Source organism: Lepidochelys kempii, chromosome 17 (genome assembly GCF_965140265.1).
Source record: "Lepidochelys kempii isolate rLepKem1 chromosome 17, rLepKem1.hap2, whole genome shotgun sequence".
In the NCBI taxonomy this organism is placed as follows: domain Eukaryota; kingdom Metazoa; phylum Chordata; order Testudines; family Cheloniidae; genus Lepidochelys; species Lepidochelys kempii.
The window spans coordinates 17,680,864-17,701,938 of NC_133272.1; the positions used below are offsets into that span (position 1 = coordinate 17,680,864).

The 21,075-nt window shown below is 42.8% G+C and overlaps 1 protein-coding gene across 7 annotated transcripts in view; it reads left to right on the forward strand.

The window, feature by feature from the left end:
- CAMKK1 (calcium/calmodulin dependent protein kinase kinase 1) overlaps positions 1-21,075 on the forward strand; it is a 197,326-nt gene that overhangs the window by 14,764 nt on the left and 161,487 nt on the right. For 3 of the 7 annotated variants that reach the window (XM_073315804.1, XM_073315808.1, XM_073315807.1), the window contains exon 2: positions 19,758-20,263. The exons of the other annotated variants lie outside the window; for them this stretch is intronic. The gene's annotated coding sequence lies outside the window, so the exon portion shown is untranslated. The remainder of the gene's footprint in view (positions 1-19,757; positions 20,264-21,075) is intronic. 7 annotated transcript variants of the gene reach the window in all.

Here is a 21,075-nt window from a genome sequence, read left to right on the forward strand (position 1 = left end):
AGGGTGCTTTTCTTAAGGGGACATTCAGAGGTGCCCATTCCTGCTGGGCTGTTTGCCTGTGGCTGAACAGAAATGTTCCCCGCTGTTAGCCACGGGGAGGGTGGAGGAGTGAGGGGCTAGCCACGCGGCGGGGGGAGGCAAAATGCGACCTTGTAACGAAAGCACATGTGCTATGTATGTAATGTTAACAGCAAGGTTTACCGTGAAAGAGTGTACCCATTGTTCTATAAAATGTGTCTTTTTAAATACCACTGTCCCTTTTTTTTTCTCCACCAGCTGCATGTGTTTCAAGGATCACAGGATCCTCTTCTTCCCAGAGGCTAGTGAAGATTAGAATGCAAAAAAAAAACACACTCGCGATGAAATGTTCTCTGAGCTCATGCTGTCCTCCCACACTGACAGAGCACAGACGAATGCATGGAGGCAGACCATGTCAGAGTGCAGGAAATCACAAAATGACTGGGAGGAGAGATGGCGGGCTGAAGAGAGGGCTGAAGCTGAAAGGTGGTGGCAGCATGATGAGAGGAGGCAGGATTCAATGCTGAGGCTGCTGGAGGATCAAACTAATATGCTCCAGCGTATGGTTGAGCTGCAGGAAAGGCAGCAGGAGCAAAGACCGCCGCTACACCCCCTGTGTAACCAACCACCCTCCTCCCCAAGTTCCATAGCCTCCTCACCCAGATGCCCAAGAACGCGGTGGGGGGGCCTCTGGTCACCCAGCCACTCCACCCCAGAGGATTGCCCAAGCAACAGAAGGCTGGCATTCAATAAGTTTTAAAGTTTTAAACTTTTAAAGTGCTGTGTGGCCTTGTCCTTCCCTCCTCCACCACCCCTCCTGGTGCTTCCCTCCTCCACCACCCCGCCCGGGCTACCTTGGCAGTTATCCCCCTATTTGTGTGATGAATTAATAAAGAATGCATGAATGTGAAGCAACAATGACTTTATTGCCTCTGCAGGTGGTTATCAAAGGGAGGAGGGAAGGGTGATTAGCTTACAGGGAAGTAGAGTGAACCAAGGGGGCAGGAGGGTTTCTTCAACAAACAGAACTTTCACACCATAGCCTGGCCAGTCATGAAACTGGTTTTCAAAGCTGCTCTGATGCACACCGTGCCCTCCCATGCTCTTCTAACCGCCCTGGTGTCTAGCTGCGAGTAACCAGCAGCCAGCCGATTTGCCTCAACCTCCCACCCCACTATAAACATCTCCCCCTTACTCTCACAGATATTGTGGAGCGCACAGCAAACAGTAATAACAGTGGGAATATTGGTTTCACTGAGGTCTAACCGAGTCAGTAAACTGCGCCAGCGCGCTTTTAAATGTCCAAATGCACATTCTACCACCATTCTGCACTTGCTCAGCCTGTAGTTGAACAGCTCCTGACTACTGTCCAGGCTGCCTGTGTATGGCTTCATGAGCCATGGCATTAAGGGGTAGGCTGGGTCCCCAAGGATAACTATAGGCATTTCAACATCCCCAACGGTTATTTTCTGGTCTGGCAATAAAGTCCCTTCCTGCAGCTTTTGAAACAGACCAGAGTTCCTGAAGATGCGAGTGTCATGTACCTTTCCCGGCCATCCCACGTTGATGTTGGTGAAACGTCCCTTGTGATCCACCAGTGCTTGCAGCACTATTGAAAAGTACCCTTTGCGGTTTATGTACTCAGCGGCTTGGTACTCCAGTGCCAAGATAGGGATATGGGTTCCGTCTATGGCCCCACCACAGTTAGGGAATCCCATTGCAGCAAAGCTATCCACTATGACCTGCACATTTCCCAGGGTCACTACCCTTGATATCAGCAGATCTTTGATTGCGTTGGCTACTTGCATCACAGCAGCCCCCACAGTAGATTTGCCTATTCCAAATTGATTCCCGACTGACTGGTAGCTGTCTGGTGTTGCAAGCTTCCACAGGGCTGTTGCCACTCGCTTCTCAACTGTGAGGGCTGCTCTCATCTTGGTATTCATGCACTTCAGGGCAGGGGAAAGCAAGTCAAAAAGTTCCATGAAAGTGCCCTTATGCATGCGAAAGTTTCGCAGCCACTGGGAATCGTCCCAGACCCGCAACACTATGCAGTCCCACCAGTCTGTGCTTTTTTCCCAGGCCCACAATCTGCGTTCCATCGCGTGAACCTCCCCCTTTAGCACCATGATGCCCACATTGCCAGGGCCCGTGCTTTGAGAGAAGTCTGTGTCCATGTCCTCATCACTCTCGTCACTGCGCTGACGTCGCGTACTCACCCAGTTTCGCTTTGCCAGGTTGTGGTGCTGCATATACTGCTGGATAATGCCTGTGATGTTTAATGTGCTCCTAATTGCCAAAGTGATCTGAGCGGGCTACATGCTTGCCATGGTATGGTGTCTGCACAGAAAAAAGGCGCGGAACGATTGTCTATTGTTGTTCTGACGGGGGGCGGGGGGTGACTGACGACATGGCTTACAGGGTTGGCTTACAGGGAATTAAAATCAACAAAGGGGGTGGCTTTTCATCAAGGAGAAACAAAAACAACTTGTCACACAGAATGGCCCCCTCAAGGATTGAACTAAAAACCCTGGGTTTAGCAGGCCAATGCTCAACCCACTGAGCTATCCCTCCCCCTGGTATTTCAGGCTGGACTGAATCTCCATTAAACTTTTCAAGGTGCCCCTGACAGACCTTACCGGAACGATTGTTGGCCGTTGATTTCACGGAGGGAGGGAGGGGGGAGCAAATGAATACAAAACAAATCTGGTATATTTCTTGTTTTGATCCACTCCATCTATCTTTTACATCTTTGGCTGGCAGCAGACGGTGCAGTAAGACTGCTAGCCATCCACATCTCCTGGCTGCTCGGCAGAACGTGGTGCAATAGGACTGCTAGCCATCCTCATCTCCTACCTGCTCGCCATAAGATGGTATAATGGGATTGCCGGCAGGACTAAAGAGAATGACCTGGTCGAGACACTACTAATTTAGTGCCTGTGCCCATGTCTGCCCAGGCGCACCTGACCGACCGTCCTGAGGCAGCCAGGAGCACCTCGGACACGATGACGATGGTTATCAAGCCTATTGCACCATCTGCTGCCACAAGGCAATGGGTTGCTGCTGCTGTGTAGCAATGCAGTACCACATCTGCCAGCACCCAGGAGACGTAGGGTGACAGTGAGTTGAGCGGGCTCCATGCTTGTCATGGTATGGCATCTGCACAGGTAACTCTGGAAAAAAGGCATGAAACGATTGTCTGCTGTTGCTTTCACGGAGGGAGGGCCTGACGACATGTACCCAGAACCACCCGCGACAAAGTTTTTTGCCCCATCAGGCATTGGGATCTCAACCCAGAATTCCAATGGGCAGCGGAGACTGCAGGAACTGTGGGATAGCTACCCACAGTGCAACACTCCAGAAGTTGACGCTAGCCTCAGTACTGTGGAAGCACTCCGCCAAGTTAATGCACTTAATGCACTTGGAGCATTTTGTGTGGGGACACACACAATCGACTATATAAAAACGATTTCTAAAAAAATCAACTTCTATAAATTCGACCTGATTTCGTAGTGTAGACATACCCTTAGTCTCTCTGTGCCTTGATTCTCAACCTGCAAAATGGGGATAATAGCACTTCCCTAACTTGTGGGGTACTGTCAGAATAAGTACATTAAAGATTGTGAGGTGCTCAGATTTTGCAGTGCTCACCTTGTAAAATGGATTGAGCACATACTTTTGACCTCCTAGCAGAGTGGTGTGGGGTTTTATGCTTTGAGCTGACCATGTTTTTTTGAGTAAATGAGTACCATGTGTTCATTTGCTGAGCAAGCCCAGGTTGAATATACCTTGCAAAGACATATTAGTGTGTAAATAAAGAGCTGCAGACACTCATGCTTATGTAGACATATATCTGTGTTATACGCAATATTATTTTCTAGGCCTGTTTAGGATGAAACTAAAGAAGTCAGAGTTGTGCTTTTTATTTACATCACACTGAGTAGCATTCTTTGGTTTGCATTTAACTATCAGAGGTAGCTATGTTCATTTATAGTTTTAATTAACCCCCTCACAGTGTGCTATGTTAAATATTTAAATCACTCTTCTATATTGATAAATTTGTCTAGATCTACCTTATATGTAGTATAAATACCAGGCCAAAAGCATTTAACTTAATGCTATTTTGCTTCTGCTACCACTGAAGCATATTGGCTCCAATTCAGGAAAATACTTAAGCATGTGCTTAAGTCCATCCTATCCGGGACAGCTTTTAAGCATGTGATATCAATGGGATTTAAGCACATGCTGAAATTCTCTGTTGAATTGGGGCCACACATATTAATTATGTTAATTGCCATGGCATATTTGCCATCATGCAGCTAGAGGAACACACAAAAAGGGCCAACCAAAAGAATCCATCCCTCTAAAAGTATGTAAAAGAGGGAAAGCTCATGGGACTTAACAACATACAAGACATGCAAAGAATGGCCTAGGATAGACAGGGATGGCGGAGGCTTATTCGTGCCCTAAGCAATATTTGATGGCATGGGAAGGATACAGGTTCAATATATTAATTCATTCAGTGCACAGAAGGGACTTGCTCTGAGCATGAATCATGACTGTGTAGTGAAGGAAACTGTTGTCTGTAGGATCCCTGACTCATTTGTTGCAGAAGTTGGAAAGTGTGCAGTAAATGAGGCAGAGGATTGCAGAAAGAGAGAGGACGATCTTCTCACAATGCCCAGTCAACCTGTGGAACTCTTTGCCAGAGGATGTTGTGAAGGCCAAGACTATCACAGGGTTCAAAAAAGAACTAGATAAATTCATGGAGGATAGGTCCATCAATGGCTATTAGCCAGGAATGATGTCCCTAGCCTCTGTTTGCCAGAAGTTGGGAATGAGTGACAGGGAATGGATTATCTGTTCTGTTCATTCCCTCTGGTGCACCTAGCATTGGCCACTGTCAGAAGACAGGATACTGGGCTAGATGGACCTTTGGTCTGTCCCAGTATGGCCATTCTTATGTTCTTGTGGATAAAGCAGTTCAGTGCCCCAGGCAGCATTCTTCATTCATTCTGACTGCTCAATGCTGGAAATGGACAACAAGGGGATGGATCACTTGATGATTGCCCTGTTCTGTTCATTCCCTTTGAAGCATTTGGCATTGGTCACAGTCAGAAGACAGGATACTGGGCTAGATGGACTGTTGGTCTGACCCAGTATGGCCATTCTTATTTTCTTTTTTAATTCTATTCCTGCCTCTGCCACAGAGTTCCTGTGTGATGCCGGGCAAGTTACTTATGCCAAACTTTTCACTGATGATTAGTAATTGTGTGTTTCTCATTTTTTGGGTACTTGATCTGAGGTCTTGAAATCTGATTTGCAGAAGTGATGAGTACTCACAGGTGCAACTGGAGTCAATGGGAGGCTTGGGAGCTGTGATTTGAATATATAAAGTGGTGTATAATGCTATGTACTCTGAAATATCAGCTCCCAGGTGCTAAAATTGGGCATCCAGAATTAGTTGATACTTTTGACCATAATCTCTCTGTGCCATAGTTCCCCATCTGTAAATTGGGGATAATTATGCCCTCTGTCATTTTACAGAGGTGTTGTGAAAATAAATATATACTTGTGAAGCACGCAGATTCTATATTGATGACCATCACAGAAAAGCCCATGAGGAATTATTCTGTAGAGCAGGATTTGAATAGTGTGCAGCAAACAAGGCACGTGGGACCGTACATTAAACAGTGAGGAGAAAACAAAATCTTGAATAGCTGCTCATTAAGTGAGCACAATCCATTCTGTGCAGTGAATGAGGCAGGAGTCGTGGAAAAAATAGTATGTGATAAGGTAATTAAAAACTGTATCATAATGTACATGCACAAGGGAGCAGAATTAAGGTTGCACAGGCAATCTTATTTCTGGCATTTACTAACTTTTGAGTGCTTGACTTTGCATCCTTAATCCCCTTTTAACATAGTTTATTTGTGTGCAATTTAATATTTATGTTGTAAATGAGGATTAGAGTCCCATTGTGATAGGCACTGCAAAGGTGCATACAAAATCATGAATTTGCCAAGGGGAGCATATATACCGTATTAGAACTTTAAATCCAATTAGTGACCCTCTATTAGTGACCTATGGCTGATGATGGATGGTTATATGGTGTTGAAACTTCTAAAGCCCCATTCTGTTGCTTTCTACAGGTAACTGCATTGGTAAAGATTAAAAACAACAACCCTAAACTCTGCAAGATTGGGTATTTTACAAAGCAGCAGTTCTGAGCGATGGGTTTCTGACACAGTCATCTCAGACTTGAACAGATAGTAGCATTCCCAGCAAATCCTTTTCATCTTCCCTGTGCTAATTGCTCTATGCTCAGAAACAAGATTATCTTGTTGCCTTGGTAGATCATTATTTCCCTGCCACCTTTAAAAGTGTTTTGGTCCCTCACATCAGCCAAAACAACTTAAAGATACCATCCAGTTTTTACCAGCCACAATCATGTAGTGACATTAATGAACTTCAAATGCTTCGAGTTAATATAATGCCTAGTAGTAACTCATCCTGATTTTTTTATACATAAACATTAGAGTGATAGTGCATCTGCTCCAACATGTTTCCATACTCCAGTCAAGTTGCCTCCTTTCCATCTCATAAAATATTGATGCAGGCAGTGCTTGTAATTTGGCTTGCAGTGATAGAATAAAGGTATGACTTATTCATGTCATGTAGGAGTTCATTCCTTGATGTTGGATGGATTAATTAAAGTCTTAAAACATGGCAGGGTGTGACTTTAATATGTGCTTATATTGTACAGTCGGACTTAGCTGATTTCCACTCATCACTGGGATTCCCATTGGGAGTTACCAAATGAATAAGTCAACGAATGATAAGAAGATAAAGCTGGTCCACTACCAAATGTATCAGAGGGGTAGCCGGGTTAGTCTGGATCTGTAAAAGCGGCAAAGAGTCCTGTGGCACCTTATAGACTAACAGACGTATTGGACCATAAGCTTTGGTGGGTGAATACCCACTTCGTCGGATGCACATACCGACAAAGTGGGTATTCACCCACCAAAGCTTATGCTCCAATACGTCTGTTAGTCTATAAGGTGCCACAGGACTCGTTGCCACTTTTACCAGTTGTATGATACATGTAAATGTGTTCTGCCAGACGTTTTAGCAAAACTAATAGAGTCTGAGTAACATGAGACTGTGACATCTGTATTGTTTTATTGCTTCCTTGTGCTCCCCCATCTATCTGGCTCCACCTATTTCTTTTTTCAGGCTTAGATAGTAAGCTCTTTGGGATACAGAGCATTGACTTCTTCTTTGTTTGTACAGCTTATAGTACAATGGAGCCCTGGTCCATGACTAGGGTGCCCAGGTGCTACCACAGTACAAATAATAAATAATAGTAAAGTGAACCTCAGAGCTTTAAGAACTGCATAGACTCAGGGAATCCAAGGCCAGTTCTGAGTTTATTAGCCACAAGAGAGCATATCAGAGACTTTGCTACAGTACTCCTGCTTTTAAAGGCCTGATCCTACAGCTGTCATTGACTTGTTGTGCACGAAACTCCTGCTGATGGTAATTCTGTATGTGGTGTGGTCACAAGATCAGGCTCTAAAACTCTTTTGTAGTGTGGGGAGAACACTGTTCTCTTAGCTTTTGTGAATTGCAAAGCATGTGGATTATCTGAAGTTCTTTTATAGCAAGGAAACTTGAATTATTCTGGATCTCTGGTTCCATTGAAGGAGCTGCTGCTGGTAAATACGTGAGCAAAGCAAGTGTGTTCCAAGAATCTGAGTATTCTTAAAATAAAATCAGAATGAATACTTCCTTGGCCCAAGCATTTCCCTTCTATTAGAGCCTCTCTCTCTTTTTGATGAGACGGTGGCCTTTTCCCAAGACACAGCTTTTATTAACCTAGAAATGCACTGACATTTCTACATGAGAATGACTCCTAGCAAATATGGGAGCTGTGCGGAGACTCTTTGCAAATCGCCAGCATAATTATCTCTGAGAGAAGAGAAGGCTACTCCACAAATGTGTTCATCTCCAGAGGAATTTGGTTTTCCTTCAGAGATGTTTCTCTGCAAAAGCGCTTTACTGCAAGTCCGTGAACATGTGTGGACAGCCCTGTCATAAAATACAAAATCAGTGGAGGGAGAGATTTAACCAGAGTTAGTTAATGTTCATATTGGTGCCACATCTCCAGAGACTCCCTGTCCAAATCATGAAGGCATTCTCCCTAGCATTGTCTCCTTTGTCTGAGTTTCTGCGTGGAAAGTTACAATCTTGTCAAACTTTCATGAATTATGTAGTTCTTATGCTTTTGTGGATTCGCTTTACATTCTTGACAGGAAGCAGGTGACCTATTCTAAACCCATCAAATCCATTTTCCTTGGGACTGTGCATAAGTGGTTAGAGTTCAGGATAGAAAGTCAGAATTTCGGTATTGAGACAGACATGTCCCAGGTTGGACAGTTCTGAGGAAGAAAGAGTGGCTTCACTTTTCTCATATTATGTAGCATAGAAAGAGGTTATAGAAAGACCCCTGTGTGTTTTGCCTCTTAGATCTATATAGCCTCTGTCTTGCTTGTTTCTCTGTGAGGTATGTATTTGATGTGATAATGTTGTCCTCATGAGATGTTTGCACCATTGCGTGTAGAGTGGAATCCACACTAAGTGACCACACAATCGGCTAGCTGAGATTGGTCAGCGAGCTACAGCGATCACACAATAAAAACCAGTCACTTAACCAAAGTTCTGGTCACAGGGTAGTCGCTTAAATTAAGGTGTTGCCTCTGGGAAGTTTTCGGACTGAAGTAAAAACAGTCTTAAACTATCCTTTACTCCAAGCTACTGTCTAAATTGCAAGGGATGCCAGAATCCTGTTGGGTGCAATGCCTAATGCAATAGAGCCCTGATCCTGATTTGGGCTTAAGGGTATTACTGCAATACAAATAGGTTGGGATTTGGGTATCTAACTCACTTAGGTCCCTTTATAAATCTTAATCATAATAAATGATAACAAGGAGATGCGCATGAAAGAAGGCTGTAACTCAGCCCACTTGTCTCTGGCAACTAAAGTTACCTGAGGAAGCTGTAAGCATGGAATGTTGCAGCCAAAATCAGGACATTTTACTGTCTGATCCAATTCCCATTGAAGTCAGTGTGAGTTGGATAGGGCCATTATTTATTCAAGTGGCAGTCAATTAACATAATGTATTCAAGCTCACTGATACATGTCAAGCCAAATAATCTTTTGATAATTAGGACAGACAGAATTTTTCTCCTATAGAACTGATAATTCTAACTATAATCTTGCATCTCTGCTGGAAGCCTGTAATTTTTCTAGCCTTTAAAGACCACCTCCCAGAGGGGGAATATGGGAGTCTTAAGTGTTTAGGCATAATTAGAATGATACAATTAAATTCCTGAATTTTATTTTTTTCTTTTGCATTTGATGAGAGTTTTTTAATTACTTTGATTTAAGCGATGGTAGTAGCTAATTGGATTTCAGGCTAGATCTGTGTAGGCACCAGTGAAGAGAGAGTGGAAACGATTATTGTCAAGAAATTAAACATTTAAATATAGTTCTTACTGGGACCAGTAAAATCCCCAAGGGCAAATTAAAAACAAAAATCCCTTTTAATGTGTTAATTTATCAGCCAACATCATCTTAAAGGGAATGAGAAATATAAATTTGGGAGTTAGGTAAGCAAATGGTAGGGTAGATCATCCCCTGTACTATGTGCATGAAAACAAGCTACATTGATGACATCTTCATTATCTGGACCCATGGCAAAGAAGCCCTTGAGGAATTCCACCGTGATTTCAACAATTTCCATCCCACCATCAACCTCAGCCTGGACCAGTGCACACAAGAGATCCACTTCCTGGACACTACGGTGCTAATAAGCGATGGTCACATAAACACCACCCTATACCAGAAACATACTGACCGCTATACTTACCTACATGCCTCCAGTTTTCATCCAGACCACACCACACAATCCATTGTCTACAGCCAAGCTCTATGATACAACAGCATTTGCTCCAACCCCTCAGACAAACACCTACAAGATCTCTATCAAGCATTCTTACAACTACAGTACCCACCTGCTGAAGTGAAGAAACAAATTGACAGAGCCTGAAGAGTACCCAGAACTTACCTACTACAGGACAGGCCCAACAAAGATAATAACAGAATGTCACTAGCCATCGCCTTCAGCCCCCAACTAAAACCTCTCCAATGCATCGTCAAAGATCTACAACCTATCCTGAAGGACGACCCATCACTCTCACAGATCTTGGGAGACAGGCCAGTCCTTGCTTACAGACAGCCCCCAAACCGGAAGCAAATACTCACCAGCAACCACTCACCACACAACAAAAACACTAACCCAGGAACCTATCCTTGCAACAAAGCCTGTTGCCAACTGTGTCCACATATCTATTCAGGGGACACCGTCATAGGGCCTAATCACATCAGCCACACTATCAGAGGCTCGTTCACCTGTACATCCACCAATGTGATATATGCCATCATGTGCCAGCAATGCCCCTCTGCCATGTACATTGGCCAAACTGGACAGTCTCTACATAAAAGAATGGACACAAATCAGACGTCAAGAATTATAACATTCAAAAACCAGTCGGAGAACACTTCAGTCTCTTTGGTCACCGGATTACAGACCTAAAAGTGGCAATTCTTCAACAAAAAATACTTCAAAAACAGACTCCAACAAGAGACTGCTGAATTGGAATTAATTTGAAAACTGGATACAATTAACTTAGGCTTGAATAAAGACTGGGAGTGGATGTGTCATTACACAAAGTAAAACTATTTCTCCATGTTTATTTCCCGCCCCCCTACTGTTCCTCACACGTTCTTGTCAACTGCTGGAAATGGCCCACTTTGATTATCACTACAAAAGGTCACTCCCCCACCCCCATCTCCTCCTGGTAATAGCTCACCTTACCTGATCACTCATGTTACAGTGTGTATGGTAACACCCATTGTTTCATGTTCTCTGTGTATATAAAATCTCCCCACTGTATTTTCCACTGAATGCATCTGATGAAGTGAGCTGTAGCTCACGAAAGCTTATGCTCAAATAAATTTGCCACAAGTACTCCTTTTCTTTTTGAGGGAGCTGAGCAGAGCAAGTCTCACCTCTGCACCCAGAGGCTGTGTTACCTGCTGTTCATCCCCACTGCACCCTCCCGGGGCTGGTCCGCAGAGCCTAGTACAGTAGGGGAGGCAGTGTAGCCTAGAGGATAAAGCACCAGACTGGGAGTCAGGGTGCTGTTCATGGCTCTATTCCTGGGTGACATTGGGCAACTCACTTCATCTCTCTGTGTCTGTTTCCCCACCTGTAAAATGGAGATAATGGAAAGCCTCCTTTGTAAAGCTCTTCAAGCAGTGCTGTATAAGGGCTACATATTATTATTTTATTACATATTAAATAAATTGGTTAGTCTCTAAGGTGCCACAAGTACTCCTTTTCTTTTTGCGAATACAGACTAACACGGCTGTTACTCTGAAACCTGTCATTATTATTATTGTTGTTGCTGACACCAGCAAAGAGCTAGATTGTGACCTTGGCTACAGTGTCGTGCAGACAAGTAAGGGGACGTAAGGAGGCCTCTTATTACCCTGTGAAGGCTAGAGTTATTTTGGGTAGGAGCAGTGAGGAAAGAAACTTCTGTTGGGCTGCGTCTCCCCCTTTGAAGCATGTGAGTGGGTGGAGTCTTGGTTCTGTCCTTCCCCATGATATAGGTTAATGCAGCTGAGCTAGCATACTAAGGAAAATAATCCGAACCAATTACAGGGTTGGTGCACACTGCATTCTGCCCTCCTCCCCATGTCACATCAAAGCAGTGGGGAAACTAGGGAGCAGAATGTGACTCTGAGTGGCAGTCCTGCTCCTGGTCTGCTCTGGGGACAGCGCAACAATGTGCTGCCGCTTATTTGCGGTTTATGGCAAAGATGCAGTCAAGCTCTAAAGGAGTTGGGCCCAGAGCCACAAAGGTATTTACACTCCTAACTTCCACTGAATTCCTCTGTGGATCTGGGCCTTACTCATTTAGCTCTGGTGAGAGAAGCTCATGTTTTAGACCAAGCTTGGTCCCTGGTAATGACCCATGACATCAGTCATTGCACCTGCAAGATACCCTTGGAATGAAACCACGCATGTTTCTAGTCAGTCTGGGAGAAGTGGAACAGGAGTGGCAGCAGCTGTGTGGCCTTGTCTCTCTATAAAGCTGTGACATGGCCAAAGGAACTTACAGCGGGAGTCAGTGCTGCTGCTTTCAAGCTGAACACCCACTTTCTTGCCTTCTCTCCCTTTGGCAAGAGGACAGGTGCAGGGGCATGGCCAAGGATGTATTGATAGAAGGGCTACACTGGGAGAAGGCCAGGCTGTGCATCACAATGGGCAATATCAGGATATCCTTCTGGTTAGAGGGCCAAGCGTGTACACCTCATCCTCTCTCCTCAGACATTTCCTCTGTGATTTGGCGACTTCTCTTCCTCTTCCATCTCTGGCAAGGTTGTGCCCTATCCCTCCTGCTTCTGCCTGGTTTGCCACATGAACACAATACAAAAAATCTTTCTGCAGATGTTGACGGCCTAGTTCTTTCTCTCCCTGCTGGTCTTTAATGTAACTTGGCTCCCCAGAATAAGCATTGTGCATAAGGGGGTGCTCTTTTGTCTCTGTGATTGGGGGAAGTTGTAAGGAAAATGAGATATAATGTGGCAAATGATGCCAAAGTCTCTAAAGAGCTGGAGAGGAGTCATGTTTTTGTTTTCCACTGGAGTACTTGAGCTGTATTTCTTCATGGACCTGTGGTGACTGTTACCCCACAGAGCCTACTTTCAGGGTTATCATATTTCTGACTACATAACCAACCATTTCAGTGATAATCTTGTTCCTGGGGAGCCAGGTCTCCGTGTGTTGGATCAGCACAGTACTCCTCACGCTGCCCATTAATGAGACTCCCGAACCAAGATCTGCCATACATTTTACCCTACATATATGCTTCAGGAGCAGGTCCTCCAAAGCTTGGAAAGCCTGTCTAAGGACATTTTCTGGTTCCATTAACAGAATAAAAATATTGGGCCAGATTCTGTTGTCCACGCCTTTGCCTTTGCACTGCTCTGAATAAACTAAAAGAGCAGCTGCAATGAGAAACGAGATGCCGGTTTTTTACAGTCACTTTTCAGAGAAAATCACACTGCAAACTCCAGCAAAATCCATTAATGTAAACCTGGAAGGGGCTTGTTTCACAGCAAAGTTAACTCAGCTGGCCAGGCAAAACAGGTTTAACAAGTAATCACATTAACAGAATGGGTGTCCCTGTTTAGTGCACTAACCAAACTGAGGGAGATGTTTCCCTTGTGGGCTCACTAGTGCATTAGTTACATTAACAATAGCCTTGATTTGTCCATGGTAGGCTCTCCATGGTAGAAGTCTCACCTGATTTGCGACAGACCTGACCTCCTTTTTGCATTGCAAATGGATCTCAGGTGCAGTTTAGGGAACGGAACCTGTTAGTCTTCGCCACAAATTATTTCCTATTGAAAAAAAAAATAATGGTCATGAGAAAAAATAATGCAGAAGAACAGTTATTTGGTGATTGTGTTTCCCAGGACCTCAAGCTTTCAACTTAGTTTTTGTTCCTTCCCCAAGATAAAGCAGTAGGGTCAGTGTAGGGTTGGATTTGTCTAGGGCCTGATCTACATCGCTCTGGACACCCAGAACTGCTCTAGCCTAGGTAACATGTTTTGTATAATTAATAACCTTTTTAGTTGAGATAGGCCCTAACAAAAGCCTTGGGTCCAAACAAGGAAGAAGAGTAGTCTTATGTTTAAAGCACAGGACTGGAATCCAGAAGATCTGGGTTTAATTCTTGGCTCTGCCACGGACTCCCTGTATAACGTTAAGCAAATCATGCAGTGCCAGATTTTCAAAAGAGTTCAGGGTACTTACTGTTGCCAACTCTTGAAATTTTATTGCAAGTCATAATATTTGATGTTTTACTTAAAGCCCCAACTCCTGGACTCATGTGGTTATTTTAGGAAAGAAGTAAGTTTCTTGTCCTCCTGGTTGCGGGAAAAAAAGCTTTGAAAGCATGAACCCTAAAGACTTATAATATGGAAAGCAAATAAATATAAATCCATGTTTATTAATTTTTTAAAAACTCATGATTTTGGAAAGGTTGCTAATACTGATTTTGACTCTGAATAAGTGGTGAGATATTCAAAAACGCTCAGTGTGGTGGGTGTTGACCTCTCAAAAATCACTTGAATAAACCCTTTAAGGTGGTGTTAAAATTGTTGTTACACAACAGCGGTTCTTCTTCCCATATCGTTCTGGGCCTATTTATTTAGGTCCCTAAATGGGAACTGAGCTCTCTGGAAAATCTGGCCCAAATTGTGGGTGCTGAGAACTTTAGGAAATTCTGCCCTTAATATTTCTGTGCCTCAGTTTCCAATCTTTTGTTTGTTTGTTGTGTCCATTTCTTTATCTGGCTTATCTATTTAGATTGTAGGCTCTTTGGGGCAGAGAGCGTCTCTTACTATGTGGTTGTACAGCCCCTAGCACAATGAGCTAGTGTTAGTAATGTGTTAGTTGGGGCCTTTAGGTGTAGTTGTAATATAAATAATAACAAATTTTGAAGTCCTGGGCCAGACTCTTTTATTCCACTGCTCTCACCAAGAAAATTAGGAAGCCTAACTGTGATATGAATAAAAGAAGGGGAGAGAAGCACCAAATGAAATGTAAACTATCAACGGAGTTCCGTTGGAGCTTCAGGTCTGACCCTGTCAAATCACAGCAGCATTGCTCTCTTAGTAATTTGTTGCCACTGTAACCATCAGTTACAGCCACCAAGAGAACAGAGTGACTGATTTCTCTAAATCCTGATGATATAGTCTAAGATGGTGCTGCATGAGCAAATTGAAAAGGGTGATTTCTTTTTTCTCCTCCTCTCCTGCTATTTTAGTGAACAGGTAATGTTTCTCGCAGCTTCCCATTAATTGCTCCTTTCAGCATCTGCTGGTGCACAGAGCGGCAAAATGAATGGTCATTTTCTATCCCCTTTGATACAGTATTTTCAGAAATATATGATTATCAGAACTAAGTAGATTCATGGAGAGATCCTGGAAGTAGATGTGTGGGCAGTAAATTTCCCACATATATTTGCCAAGGGTGCCTGAAATTATCTGCTAAACCAGCTGGATTAGGAGCATGAGGAAGGAAAGTAAAATAGAGAAGTGAGAAATAGTGTCTCGTAAATATGGGCCAGATCCTGGTCCTGTTGAAGTCAATGGCAAAAGGCTCATGGACGTCAATAGCAGCAGGATCAGGTCACAGGTCAGTGGGAGTTTGTTCGGAAACATGTGACGGGCAGATAATCCCCCTTGTTGTCTCTAATAAGGACTGAATTTACTTAGCTGTTCTGGAGTGTGAAGAAATGCATCTTTTTCCTATAGAGAAGGAACATAACCTGCTCCTGCTCCCACTGATGTCAATGGAGAGTTTTAATCTTGATTTCAGTGCAAAGATCAGCTGCATCACAGACATTCTACATTTAGGTATAAAAAGCAGGAGGGGCGCTTTATTCAGAAGACCCATCTCTAGGGTCTCTCGTATAGATGGCATCTGTAGACTGTGAGTCAATGCAAACGTCTTGGTGTTAAATCCAGTTTTCCATTCCTCTGCAGATTACAAACTGAAAGACTGGGTATACAAAATATAAGGTGCAAATTACCACTCCACCTTTACGTTTCACTCCCCGTCCCTGTCTATTAGTATGTTCAGTTAGCATGTGGAGCTATCAATGGAGCTGTGGGGTCTCATAACTATACCAGAGGACTGGTAGTCACACCTCCTGCTTTCTTTTCTCTGTAGTTATGTGACCTTATGGCCTGATTTTCAAAGGTGCAAATCACCTACATTTTCCATTAACCACAGTGCGAGCTGGGGTTCATCAGCACCTCTGAAACTCAGGCCATGAATCTCTCCGTGCCTCAGTTTCCTCATCTGTGAAATCAGGATAATGATAGCTACTTCCCGGGGACAACATAAAGCTTGTAAAGGGCTTTGAGTTCCTGGATAAAGTGTAATAGGAGAGAAAAGAATGATTGAACAGCACTTCATAGAGCAATTTTCATCTTCAAAGCCTAATGCAAACTTTTACTACTTGTCCTTTCCATTTCTGATTAACATGAGATAGTTTATTGGACCAATTTGTAGGGTATGAATGGACATGGGTTTTAAAATCTGGTGCTGTATTTATTTATTTATTTATTTATTATTTTGATTGGCGCACCCACTAAAAGAGCACCTCTTCATAACCTGTAGAAGACCTTGACATAACTTTAAAAATACAGCAGAACTAACACCCAAACTTAACTGAACAGTAGCAGTGCAATTCAGTATAGCTAAGCCCTTTTGTGTTCAGTTTAAACCAATTTTTACCGAAAAATTCCTGGGTTTTACAAAAAGTATTATTCATTTTTTTCTGATTTTTCAATCTACTTTTTTATCATTCTAATATATAAAAAATAACTTGTTTTATTAGGAAAATACAATACATTGCATGAGATATACATAGTACGATAATACATTAGTCTGTGTGTGTATGCAAAGCTGCCTGTTGAAGGAAGGCCATATATTAGTCTAGAAGATAGACGCAATAAACAAACAGGAGCGCACACAAGCTCTGAAGTGCATGCGCATCTGAACGTACTGATGAATCTCACGCCTTCCACGTACACATTTCAAGCTGTTAGAAGATAACTTTTAAAGATTTAACACACTAAAATGGGAAGAAAATGAAAATCTCTATCAGATTATGTTGCAGAACACAAGGAAGCATTTGAAAGTTTTTAGAAATTCTAAAAGTTTAAAAAAACAAAAGCAGAAGTTGAGTGTATGTGCTGCAAATGATGTGGTCCAATTATTAAAGGTAAATATTTATAGGTTAATAGTTCTAAGTTTACAACAGTAAACTGTTTTTTCAAATCAAAAGTTTTATCTCGGGATTAGAGAGAGAGTATTTTCTTAAACTCAAAGGTAGTGTGTTTTCAGTTCGGTTTTAGTTCTGCAGCAAACCAAATTGATGAACAGAATTCAAAGCATTAATCTACTGAATAATTTCCCCCCATCTTTCCATCCACAAAAATAAACCCAGATGCTTACCCAGAAAAATTATTAATAGTTTTATGCACTGATTTTCACCTCTTTTGGTGTTGTGGTAATAAACACTGATAAATTCCTGGGAAAAATTAAAATAAAAACTGAAAATCAAGGGCACTAAGGGTATGTCTACACTACGAAATCAGGTCGAATTTATAGAAGTCGTTTTTTTAGAAATCGGTTTTATATATTCGAGTGTGTGTGTCCCCACAGAAAATGCTCTAAGTGCATTAAGTGCAGTAACTCGGCGGAATGCATCCACAGTACCGAGGCTAGCATCGACTTCCGGAGTGTTGCACTGCTATCCCACAGTTCCCGCAGTCTCCGCTGCCATTGGAATTCTGGCCAAACAGGAAATGAGATTAAAAAGTTATCAGTTCTTTTCCTGTCTACCTGGCCAGTGCATCTGAGTTGAGAGTGCTGTCCAGAGCGGTCACAATGGAGCACTCTGGGATAGCTCCCGGAGGCCAATACCGTTGAATTGTGTCCACAGTACCCCAAATTCGACCCGGCAAGGCCAATTTAAGCGCTAATCCACTTGTCAGGGGTGGAGTAAGGAAATCAATTTTAAGAGCCCTTTAAGTCGAAATAAAGGGCTTCATCGTGTGGACGGGTGCAGGTTTACATCGATTTAACGCTGCTAAATTCGACCTAAAGTCCTAGTGTAGACCAGGGCTAAGTATCGCCCACTACCAGCAAACTTCACCACTCAGGCTGTCAAATAACCCCTCTTTCCCCCATTTTCAAATGCCTGAGAAAAATACATAATTTTTATACATCCAGTACAAATTGTGCTATCACATTTGCAATATATCAGAGGGCACAGGAGCCCTATATATCAACTTTAACAATTCATAGGCAAGGAGGGATTACAGTGCTGCTTCCAGCTCCAAGCTGTGATCATGCCATAAACGGCTTTCATAATTTAGTGCAGCAACAGAACCCCAAAATGGTATCATTGTGCTAGGTGCTGTACACCCGTAAGGTAAAATAGAGTCCATGCCCCAAAGAACTTTCAATGTAAAGACAGGACAGGTGAAGCGTGTGAGAGAGTATGTTATCCCCATCAGGAATTTACCCTAAATCTCCTAAATTCCAGTCCAGTGCCTTAACCACAAGACCATTCTCCCCCTTTTAAAGTGCTGTTAATGTAGGAGGAAGTGAAAAGATTCAGTCTCATCCCCCCACCCCCACCCCGCTCTCTCGAGGGGAAAAAAATGAGATCAAATCTTGCAGTTTTCAACCATGCAGAACTCCCATTGAGTAATAAATAACTTGCAGCTTCTTCTTGGCATGATGGTCCCCATTTTATTCCAGTGCAGGTTACCCATGTGCACCATGTGTCCAGAGCCAGATAATTTGAAAGTAGTGTGCAGCATTTATATAACATCTTATCATCCATAGATCTCAAAGCAGGCAAGTACTGTCGTCTTCATTTTACAGGTGGAGGAAATGGACATGCAAAGAGGTTAATATGATTTGGCCACTGTCATACAGCTAGTGAGTGCCAGAATGGGGGAAAGAACCCAGTTGTGGTATGCATTATTCACAGAGGTCATTGCAAGTTTTGAATGTATAAAGACCGGGTAATTACTGCACGTTTTTGACTAATGGATAATAAAAAGGGAAATTACAGAAAAAATCAAAACACCAGAACAGATTTAGTAACTGGGAAGAATAATTCTTAAGTATTTTAGAATATTAACTAATGGATGAATGCATTTACTTAACATAATGAAGTGGATCTGCTGTGTTTTTTTTTAATCAAACAGATGGGTGAAAGATTACGAACAAAAATGAGATCTGAATACAATGAATGCATTTAATTACTGAAAAAGACAAGAAGAGGGTTTGTTTTTAAACTCAAGGAGTGAGCTAAAGGATTTTTCTACACTGTACATTCAGAAAGTCTCAAATATTGTTTTCCTTAAATCCAGGTTATTACTGTTTTAATGGTTTGTGGGTGTTTTGGCACAAATGTTGGAACCATGTCTGAAGTTAGCAGGATATCTGCCACAATGCAAGGAAAGATTATTTGGTTAGTGCTGTCTGAATGGCCAAAGGAATATGAGGGAAGCTGTTCTTTGAGCTGGAAGCTGTGACCAATGGACTCCTTTGTGTTGTGTTGAATTTCTCAAGGGAAAAAATTGTTGGTGGTAGTAAAATTTAGCACACATACAGTGCTCTTAGCCACTTTTGTGAAACATACTGGGATCTATGGATTACATATAATTTCCCTTTTATAGATGGGAAAACTGAGGCAATGACTCATCTGAGTAAATTCCTGAGTCAATCGGTAATGAGGAATATACTCCATAGTCCAAAGCCATATCCCTTGAACCATGCCTTATTAAATTAGCTTCTCTCCTAGTGTTATGAACCACATCTATACAATATGTTTCTACTCCAGCTTTTTATTGTGAGATGTGATTTTGATCTACATACCCCTGGGAGGTGTTGGCAATTGAGGGTTCTAAAGCACTTTTATTGCTTTTCAAGGTGGTTCTATCTTTGCAGGTTGCTAAGAATCCTGTTGTAAAACTCCTTCTAATTACCATTTTGCTTGTTTTCCAGATCAATTCAGTAATGGATTATAGTAGCTGATACTTTACCAGTTCCTAACGTTACCAGATTAATGGTTTATGCCACTTGAAAGCTTGGAATGCCAGATTTCCCACTGAAACTAGTTATTGCTGCTATCATATTGAACTTCTTACATGAAGGTGCTTTTCCTTTTTGTTGTCTGTCATTCCCTGTCCAACTTGAATGGCTGCATCCTGAGGATTATCCCATTCCATCGGGGACATCGCCCAAGCCAGCTATACCCACTAGAAAGATAACATGTAGCTCTTCGGGCTAAGGCATGGAGAATTGTGGTTTCAGCTCTAACCCTTTGTGAAAAGGCTACCATTCTTTCCCTTTTAATCACTCCCTCCTCTCCAAGTGAAGATCAGTGCTTCTGCCCGTGCCTGATGGATCATGCCTGCAGTCACTTAGCAGAGAGTTTGCAGCCCCAGATATGCTATGCTGTGTCCGCATTTGGCCAACAAGCAAAGGACTGAAATCATGCCGCATAAAAGGTAGGCCTTGCTGCAGGGCCAGCCTCAAATCTCTTTCCTGTTGGCAATCATTAAAATATGATCTAGATTATCTCACCTTTGCCAAAATCAAAAGAATAGTGTGGTAGAGAGACCCAGGTTTTTTTAGTTTTGCTATTGTCCCCACAAAGAGGGGCCTCCAGAAGGGGACCATGAGAAACCCCTTTATTAGGTAAAATCTGAGAATGTCATTTGATGAGTCCCAGGGTAAAAGCACTGACACAGGGCAGAATGATCAAACCCATCTACATGCTTCAGATCATTAAAGTGGCCAGTGTGTGTGGTGGGAGGAGGGCTGAAGCAAAGTAAATACAGCAAGGACCTGTTTTTAATCTCCAGCCAAAAGCGCAGATCAACAAAGCTGAAAGATAGGGAATTTATCTAGGCCTGAGGCGGGAGTGGGAAAGTGAAAGTAAATCTCATTCCGATTGATGAAAGGCTTTGTGTTTGCCTTCATCTCTGTGTGCCAAGTGAGGCCAAGCTGCTTTTGCCATTTTTTAAATTAATTCTCCCTTTCATTGCACTTATCTCGCTCTCCAAGCACACTGAATAATTAGCAAAACATAAATTTTATCACAACAAATTCAGTGCTTCTCAGGTCCTCGTCTGTACTTGGTAGGGTGACCAGATAGCAAGTATGAAAAATCGGGATGCGGGGTGGGGGGGGCGGGAAAAGGGGGCCTATGTAAGACAAAGCCCAAATATCAGAACTGTCCCTATAAAATCGATTTTATAGGGACATCTGGTCACCCTAGTACTTGGGATTAGTCCTGACTCAACTGTTGGTAGCCAGC